Source organism: Mesoplodon densirostris, chromosome 11 (assembly GCF_025265405.1).
Source record: "Mesoplodon densirostris isolate mMesDen1 chromosome 11, mMesDen1 primary haplotype, whole genome shotgun sequence".
Taxonomy (NCBI): Eukaryota; Metazoa; Chordata; class Mammalia; order Artiodactyla; family Ziphiidae; genus Mesoplodon; species Mesoplodon densirostris.
Window position 1 is genome coordinate 33,718,424 of NC_082671.1, and position 8,781 is coordinate 33,727,204.

At 41.4% G+C, this 8,781-nt stretch overlaps 1 pseudogene; it reads right to left on the minus strand.

The window, feature by feature from the left end:
- Positions 1 to 1,033: 1,033 nt before the first annotated feature.
- LOC132499309 (large ribosomal subunit protein uL23-like) lies at positions 1,034 to 1,399 on the minus strand (annotated as a pseudogene).
- Positions 1,400 to 8,781: the final 7,382 nt, after the last annotated feature.

Below are 8,781 nucleotides of genomic sequence, written 5' to 3' on the forward strand. Positions count from 1 at the left end.
CACAACTACCGAGCCAGTGATCTAGAGCCCGCGAACCGCAACAACTGAGCCCACGTGCCACAACTGCTGAAGCCCATGCGCCTAGAGCCCCTGCTCTGCAACAAGAGAAGCCACTGCAGTGAGAAGACTGAGCACCTTAATGAAGAGTAGCCCCCACTCGCAGCAAGTAGAGAAAGCCTGCGTGCAACAACGAAGACCCAATGCAGCCAAAAATAAATAAATAAATTTTTAAAAAACAAGGTAATTTTTTTTTTTTTTTTTCTTTTTGCGGTATGTGGGCCTCTCACTGTTGTGGCCTCTCCCGTTGCGGAGCACAGGCTCCGGATGCGCAGGCCCAGCGGCCATGGCTCACGGGCCCAGCCGCTCCGCGGCATATGGGATCCTCCCAGACCGGGGTACGAACCCGTATCCCCTGCATCGGCAGGCGGACTCTTAACCACTGCGCCACCAGGGAGGCCCGGTAATTTTTATTATAGTTATTATTATATAAAAGTAAGTGTGATTAAAATACACTGTGTCTCAGCAGTGAATAATATTTACATGAACATAACAATGTAAACATGAACATTGAAATAATCAAAACTCCTATATTGGGAGGATGGAAGTACAGAGAAAGATGACTTCTCTTTTATGCTGGTTGAGTTTAAGTTATACCAGATGGGACTCCAGGTGGAAATGTCAAAAAGCTATAGGATGTCAAGCTAGAGGTACACATTTTTTTAGCAATCTGCTTGAGCTGTGAACGTGGGTAAGATTACTAAAGTGGACAGTGTAGAGACCAAGTTGAAGACAAAGAGCAGAACTATGACCCTCTTTACAGTCCAATGAAAGCATTCAATAAAGATGTAAATAAGCAGTTAGAGGGAGAGGTACTTGAAATAGGAAACTTTATAGAAGAAAGGGGAAAAGACGTTCTTAAAAAAGGTGTAATAATATAAAATATTTTAGAAAGCTCAAGGAAGATGAACAAAGTCTCTTGGTTTTGTTTTTTATTCTTTATTTTTTAAATATGGGTGAAAAGATATATTTAGAATTAGCCATCTGGACTCAGTTTAGATGATCCCAATTTTGTTGGCAATATTCAAGGCACCATAGTCAGGAGCCAGTGGAACGTATGCCTTCTTCTTTCCTTTAGGCCTGATGAGAGTGTTGACCTTGGCCACGTCAGTGTCACAGAGCTTCTTCACAGCCTGTTTGATCTGGTGCTTGTTGACCTTGACATCCACAATGAACACAAGTGTGTGTTATCTTCTATCTTCTTTATGGCTGACTCAGTGGTCAGGGTGACCTTGATGATGGCGTAATGGTCAAGCTTGTCTCTCCTGGGTGTGCTCATCTATGGGTATTTGGGCTGCTTTTTGAGCTGCAGTGTCTTAGGCTGTTGGAAGTTGGATGACATTCCTCTCTTCTCTTTTATTGTGGCTGTGGATGTCTTTCATCACTGCCTTCCTTGCCTTCAAAGCCTTTAGCTTTAGGAGGGTAAAGTGCAGGGACTTCCGTCTTTGCTTTCGGCACCACCTTCATGAAAAGCCAAAGGCTCTTGGTTTTCGTGGTAAGGAAGTCACTAGTGACCTTCTACAGAAGAGTTTCGTTCGGTGGTGGGGGGAAGAAGAATTAGGGAATAGGGTAAAAGGCAGCAATATGAGAGTCTTAAAAACTTCTTGGCATTACATGGGGCCAAAGTATCACTCCAGGCATTGGTTATTTACTGATTGGAAAAAAAGTGTATCATAACTTAACAGTGGGAAGATCTGGCTGTTGCCTCCTTAACTCAGTAATTAACATTAGCATCACTAAAAGTGAGATAGTTAGAAGTGATGTGCATAAAATGTGATGCAATATAAAGCACACAGCACCAACTACGAATATTCCCAACAAAAATATTTAACTTGAAATCAGCCTTTATATCTCATCTCCATTTTACAGAAAATACAGGGGTAGATGAACCTCTAATGACACCAAAAAATAAACAATCACACAAATCCAGAAAGTGGGACATTAAATAGGGACAATGGGCCCAGTCTCTTCAACAACTCAATGACATAAAAAGAGGGTAGGAAGCACTGTTGAAATCAAAAGAGAATTAAGCCATCCTAAGCAATGCATGGTCTTTAATTGAATTTTATGTGATAAAGACAGCTGTAAAACACATTTTCTGAGATCACTGGGAAAATTTAAATATGATGTGTTATATAAAATGAAGGCTTTATTATTAGTTTTGCTAATTGTGATGATGATATTTTTAAGAGATGCATTCTAAAGTCTTTAGGAGTAAAATGTCAAGATGTCTATCATTTGATTTAATATTTCAGGAGAGGAAAGATGAAGTGAATATGGTCAATTGTTAAATCTGGGTGTAAGAATATAGGTATCTATTATGGTATTCTACTTTTCTGTATGTTTGAAAATTAAAATAAACTTAGTGGTAAAAAGAAAGTGATGAAGTAGCAGCTTGAGGCAATAACTGAGTCCAGGTTGCTTTTACTGTGGACATGTTTGCAAGCTAAAGGGAAGGAGGCAATACAGAGAGATAGAGAGGAACAGATGGAGCAAAGCCAAAGAAGAAATGGGATAGGATGGAATATAAGGACACGTGAAGAGTTTAGACCCAGAAAGGAAGATCAACACCTATTCCTCGGAGACAAGAGGAAGAAAAAAATAATGAGTGAAGAGATGAGAACATTCTCAAGCGGAGATAGCCAAAGTGGGGAATGGCCTTCCACTGGAGGAAAGCTAAAGGTAGACTAAGAATAGGGAAGGTAGATTTGGGAACCTGAGGAGAATGAGAAAGTTCTGGATATGCTGCTGGGTAAATTCTGTAGGGATGCACTTCTGAAGAGAGGTGTTACCCAGATGAAGTTAGATAGCATCTATTTATAGTGCACCCAGTCAGCATGATTTTATAATTTCCTTCAGGCATGCTCATCAACCTGGAAATGGAAGAAAAATCAGAGAATGCTAGATCTTTCCTAAAGTGGAAGAAGGGAAGGTGACAATCCCACAGATCAAATAGGTGAGTGTAGGTGTTCCTAGGCTTTTAATATGCCCGTACATAAATAGCCGCTCATAGGAAACACCGTGTGTGGGGCTTTGAGTCCACACAAAGACAGGAAGGATATTAATAGACTAGCACAAGAAGGGATGAAAAGGCTAGGAAGTCATGTCTGCTGTGAGTGAAGTTGTGGGACAAGTAGAGGGAATGACAAGTAGTAGTCATGACAGAGAGCAGAGAGGGTGAACGTTTGAAAAACAAAATTCCAAGTTGTGTTGAGGTCCCAGGTATGGCCATACCAATTCATGACTTGTAGAAACTAGTCAGCCAAGGGACTTCCCTGGTGGTCCAGTGGTTAAGAATCTGTCTTGCACTGCAGAGGACGCTGGTTTGATCTCTGGTCAGGGAACTAAGATCCCACGTGCCGCGGGGCAACTGCACACCACAACTACTGAGCTTGTTTACTCTGGACCCCACGTGCCACAACTAGAAAGAAGCTTGTGCGCTGCAACAAAGAGCCTGCACGCCACAACAGAAAGATCCCACGTGCTGCAACTAACACCCAATGCAGCCAAAATAAATAAATAAATATTTTTTAAAAAAAGAAACTAGTCAGCCAAGTTATTAGAGGAAAATGCACTTGGATGTAGTTGGCAGCCTCTAAGATCGCCCCCAAACATCCTCCTGCTACTTGCACCCTTGTGTAATCCCTCCCCTTGAGCGTAGATTGGATTTAGTGACTACGTCTAACAAATAAAATAAGGCAAAAATAATGGACTGAGATTACAGAAAGACTCTGGCTTCCATCTTGCCTCCCCTTTCTTACTTTTTCACTTGTTCGCTCTATGAAGCCATATTGTGAGCTGCCCAGTGGAGAGACCAACCAGGCAAGTAACAGCCCGTGAAGACACGAGGCCCACCATAAGTCACACGAGTGAGCTTGGAGCAGCTCCTCCCCAGCCCAGCCTTAGATGACTACAGTGCCAGCTGACACCTCGACTGCAGCCTTATGAGAGACCCTGAGCTACAAGATCCAGATAAGTTTTACTCAGATTCCTGATGCACACAAACTGTGAGATAGTAAATGTCTGTTATTTTAAGCCAGTAAGTTGGGATGATTTTATATGCAGTCATAGATAACTAATACAGTGGGTATTGATATCTTGAGGATAACGAGACAAGATAGAAAGGAAAACCATGAGCCACGAGCAGCGGTCGTCAGAAAGATGTAAAGCAGAGCTTCTCCAACTCTAATGTGTACACAAATCACTTGAGAGTCTTGTTAGAATTCCGATTCTGATTCAGTAGTTCTGGCACCTGAGGGTCTATAGTTCTAACACGTTCACAGGTGATGTTAATGCTGTTAGTCCTTTGAGAAGTAGGGATCTAAAGGATCAGCAGAGATACTGATTTTCTGATAACAGTATGGGTAAAAGGTGAGTCAGGAGAGTCCAAATCAATATGCTTGTGGAGGGGGTCAAATTGTTCAATAAAACAAGGAAGCAGGCTAAAGCATACATAAGCCAGGGCCTAAGATGAGGCCAGAGAATAACAGAAGGATCAAATGAGTAGATCAGTCTGTGAGAAAACGTAAAGCATTAAGTATTGCATAAGACTGGCTTTTATGGGTTCCCCATGGTATAATGTTTGGATAGGTCTCTCCCCATTAGGGAATAGGATTCATTCTTCTCTCTCTCTCTCTCTCTCTCTCTTTCCCCCTCCCCCACACACACACAGATATACAATTGCTCTTAATATCTATCTACATCCATTTAATAAAACCTGATATAGAAGGTCATTAGGGTAGATGGAGAAAGAACTTCATTCATTCACTCATTCCTTCATTCATTTAGCAACTCTGCACTGAGTACTTATGTGCTAGGCATTGAGGAAACAAAAGTGGATGGGGACCCTGCCCCTGTCCCAACTATCTAAACAGCAGGTGAGACAGGTATCTCAAGAACTACTAGAATACAAGTGATTGGTGCTATAATAGGTATAAAAGTTGTGCTAAGCTTGCTGGGTGAGTAATTAATTTTTCCCAAGGGCCCAGGGGTAGAAGAAGTTTCACAGAATAGGTAAGGTGTGAACTGGACCTTTAGAGGAATAGACACTGTTAAAGGGAATCAGGGAATTCTAGGCAGATCAATTTATGAACAAATCTCTCAGAGACCCCCTTCCTCATACCAATAATTTACACAGCAACAGACTTCTAGTCTTTGTTTTGTTTCCTTTGTGGGAAGAGAACTCACAAACTGGTCAACGTAAATATCACCCCACTTGGCCTCTACATTTCTCATTGTAAATGATTAAACTGATTTTCTGATACAAATCAGATTCACGTGAATTTGGGATGCATGAGCCAGTTTTTCCTAGGTCCTGACCAATCCAGGGTAAGCCAAGATTGAGGATCCAGATTTACAAAGACAGAAAACCCAGAGAATCTGGAAGGGCAACATCTTTGACCATCAACCCACTCCTCATCTGTACACAGTGAAACGATAAACCTAAAGAAGATTCAATTAGTGATAATATTGTTTAATGAAAGATACAAACAGCACATACTGTACGATTTAGGGTCAGGGGAAGAGTCCTGAAAGAGAACTAGGAAGAGACCTAATGAACACATTTGAATAGATACTAAAGTTTGGGTACTTCAGCCATGTGGGTGCACTAATAGTGGGCCTTCAGCACCATGCTTTTATGCCTTTGATGGTGACAAATACCAATAAAGAGAAGAGAACTTGGTGAAATGTTCCTGGACCCTCTTTGTACATAAGGTCAGTTTCACATCACATACTAACGCTCTGCTTGATCAAGTCTGACCAGTTTCTCTCAGTTAATAGGGCAGTTCTTTTCCTGCTCTGTGACTTCTCAGTGGTTTTGAGCTGCTGCTCAGCAGTCCCTGATGTGACCACGGGCCAAGGGTGTATGTGCATCTACAAGCACACTAAGTACAGCCACAGGCTGTGGGCTGCCTGCCCCATCCCCATCCTGACTTGAATTGATGCAAACACTGACATCCCAACATTAAAAAATCTGTCACCGTGTCCTTAGCCCAACGTGCTGTACTGGGGTCTTAAGTTTTTAAGTTTCGCTTCTAGTTTTCTCTTCATTGTATAAAATCCCATGTGAGTGCCCCCAGAAGAAAATTCCAAGGGCATTATTTTCCCTGTTTAAATTTTTCTGTCACACTTAAACAGAAAATCTGATTCACATACAATACCAAACATTTTATTACTTTTTATTACTATCTAGTCTTTGTCAGTGTGTACATGTGTATTTTTACAGAGGTGAAAGCAGGGTGTTCATTATCCTGTTTGTTAAGTTTATTTCACATTTCCCACCTTTAGACACACGCTCATGCCTCAACACAGACCAGATTCTTATCGTTTAAAGTAGGTACAGAGTATTCCAGTGTATTGATAGAGCAGATCTTGCTTAGCCCTGCCCTTTATTGTTGGGTTTGGTTTGTTTCCAGTTTTTTAATATTGTGAATAAAGCTACTACATACATCCTTGTACAAGTTGCCCTTTTCTTCCTTTTAGGTTATTAACTTATAACACATTTCCCCAAGGAAGGATTAATGAGCCAATGGGTGGACAGTGAGGAATCACTGAAGGATTATAAGCAGGGAAAGGGTATGATCAGGTTTTCATCTTTACAATATCTGTCCAGTGAGGGTAATACCTACCACAGGGTTACTGTGAGCATTAAGATAAGGACAAGAAGGTGAAAGACCAGTAAAGAAACTCTGCAGATACAGATTATTATACTCAGAATTTGGGCAGCAAGTCTATCTACCAAAGTCTAATCATAGTTAATGGAAGATTATTGATTAATTTAATCCCACACTTAAAGTGTTTTTCTTGGCTTCTTATTTTATCTTTGCATGCTAAGGATAATGCCGTGCCATGAGAAGCAGTGAATCCCAACAAATAAATATTCAAAATAGACCCATTCTTTATCCTGTGGGCAAATACCTGCTTTAGGAACCCAGGCCTGCCTCAAAAGCATGGAGGTGGCCCACTCTGAAGCATGACAACTTCTGTGACCTGACAAAGAGAAAGGAGACATTATCTAGTCTAGACACCGGCTTAAGGGACAGCGCCTCACAGTTCTCTTCTCTCTTTTCATTTTATCCATTGTAATCCTCTTATTATATTTAAGTCCTGTTTTTGTGTCTCTCTCTTTTCTTAAATGCTCAAAATTTCCTGGCTTCACCATCTCTGGGCTCTATTTTCTCATCTGGAAAATAAGGAGGTGAACTTGAAGGATGTCGTCTGGCATTTGGAGCTCTTGACCTCAGGGGTTCTATGGTTCTGTCCACTCTCTCTAGATGGCAAGGCCCAGTGTCTTGTTGCTGCAATTTCCCCACACCATGAACCACTGGCTCTTTAAGAAAATCTTTGTCAGACTGTGGCATCCAAATCACCTTAAAGCAGGCTAAAAATGCAGATTCCTGGGCTCCAGGCCTGCAGAATCAGAATCTTAGGGGTAAAGCCTGGGGAAGCTGCTTTTATTTTATAAAACACAAACATGTATTCAATACAAATGGTCGCTGCCTTAGAGGAACACCTCCCCTGCAACTCCCTTCACCTTCTAGTCATTACCTCTTATTTTTCAAGGTTCTGCCCTCTAGAACAGGTCAAAACAGTCACATCAGAATCATATCAAAGACAACAGGTTCAAATGATGGGATTGGCAGGCATTAGATGCATAAAGAAGGCCTTTTCAATCCCACTGATTCTCAGTCCTACCTCATCTGCAATTACCTACCCTACTACCATTAAGGTTGACACTAAATGTGACATTTCGAGACTGTCATGGATTGAATTGTGTCCCCCTCAACCCTAAATTTATATGTTGAAGCCCTAACCCCCAGTACCTCAAAATATTTATACGAACTTATTTAAAAACAAGGTCTTTACGGATGTGATTGGTTAAGAGGAGGTTGTACTGGAGTAGGGTGGGCCTCCAACACTATATGACTGGTGTCTTTATAAGAAGGGGAAATTTAGACCCAAACAGACAAAACACACAGAGAAAACACTATGTGAACATGAAGGCAGAGATCAGGGTGATGCATCTACAAGTCAGGGAAAGCCAAAGATTGCCACCAGATGCTAGGAGAGAAGCACGGAACAGATTCTGTCTCCCTGCCAACATCTTAATCTCACTCTTTTAGCTTCCAGAACTATAAGACAATAGAGTTTTGTTAAGTCACTCAGTTTGTGGTACTTTATCATGGCAGCTCTAGCAAATGAATACCCAGACCTTGGTTACGTTCCTGGCTTAGTCACATCAACTAGGCTATCACTTCAGCTACTCTGGGCTGGGCTGTGTCATCTCAACAGAAAGACAGAAAATAGGCTGTGTTCATTAGAAGATGAGTGTTGAATGAGATCTGTGTGAAAGCACCTGTGAAGTATTGACTGTTAGTGATGTTATTATTTACCAAGTGGCCAACTGGGAACTGCTTTGGGAAAATCATAAAGGAATTCCTTGGTAACCAAGACTTATTATTCACTATGTATAAAGATAGGCACCAGAGGGTAGGTGCCTTCAATTATCCAAAATGTGCTGTTAGCATAGATGAACTCCCTCTGCGCTTGTCCAAACGCAATCCCTCTACTTGTACGTACCAGACTGCATCCCCTCTCACCTAGTCAAGGACATCAATCTAGCATTTTCCCCTTTCTCTTTAACATCTTCAATTTTCCCCTCCCATCAACATATAACCATGCTATTATTTCTCTCAGCTTAAAAAAAAACCCTTCTTTAACCCT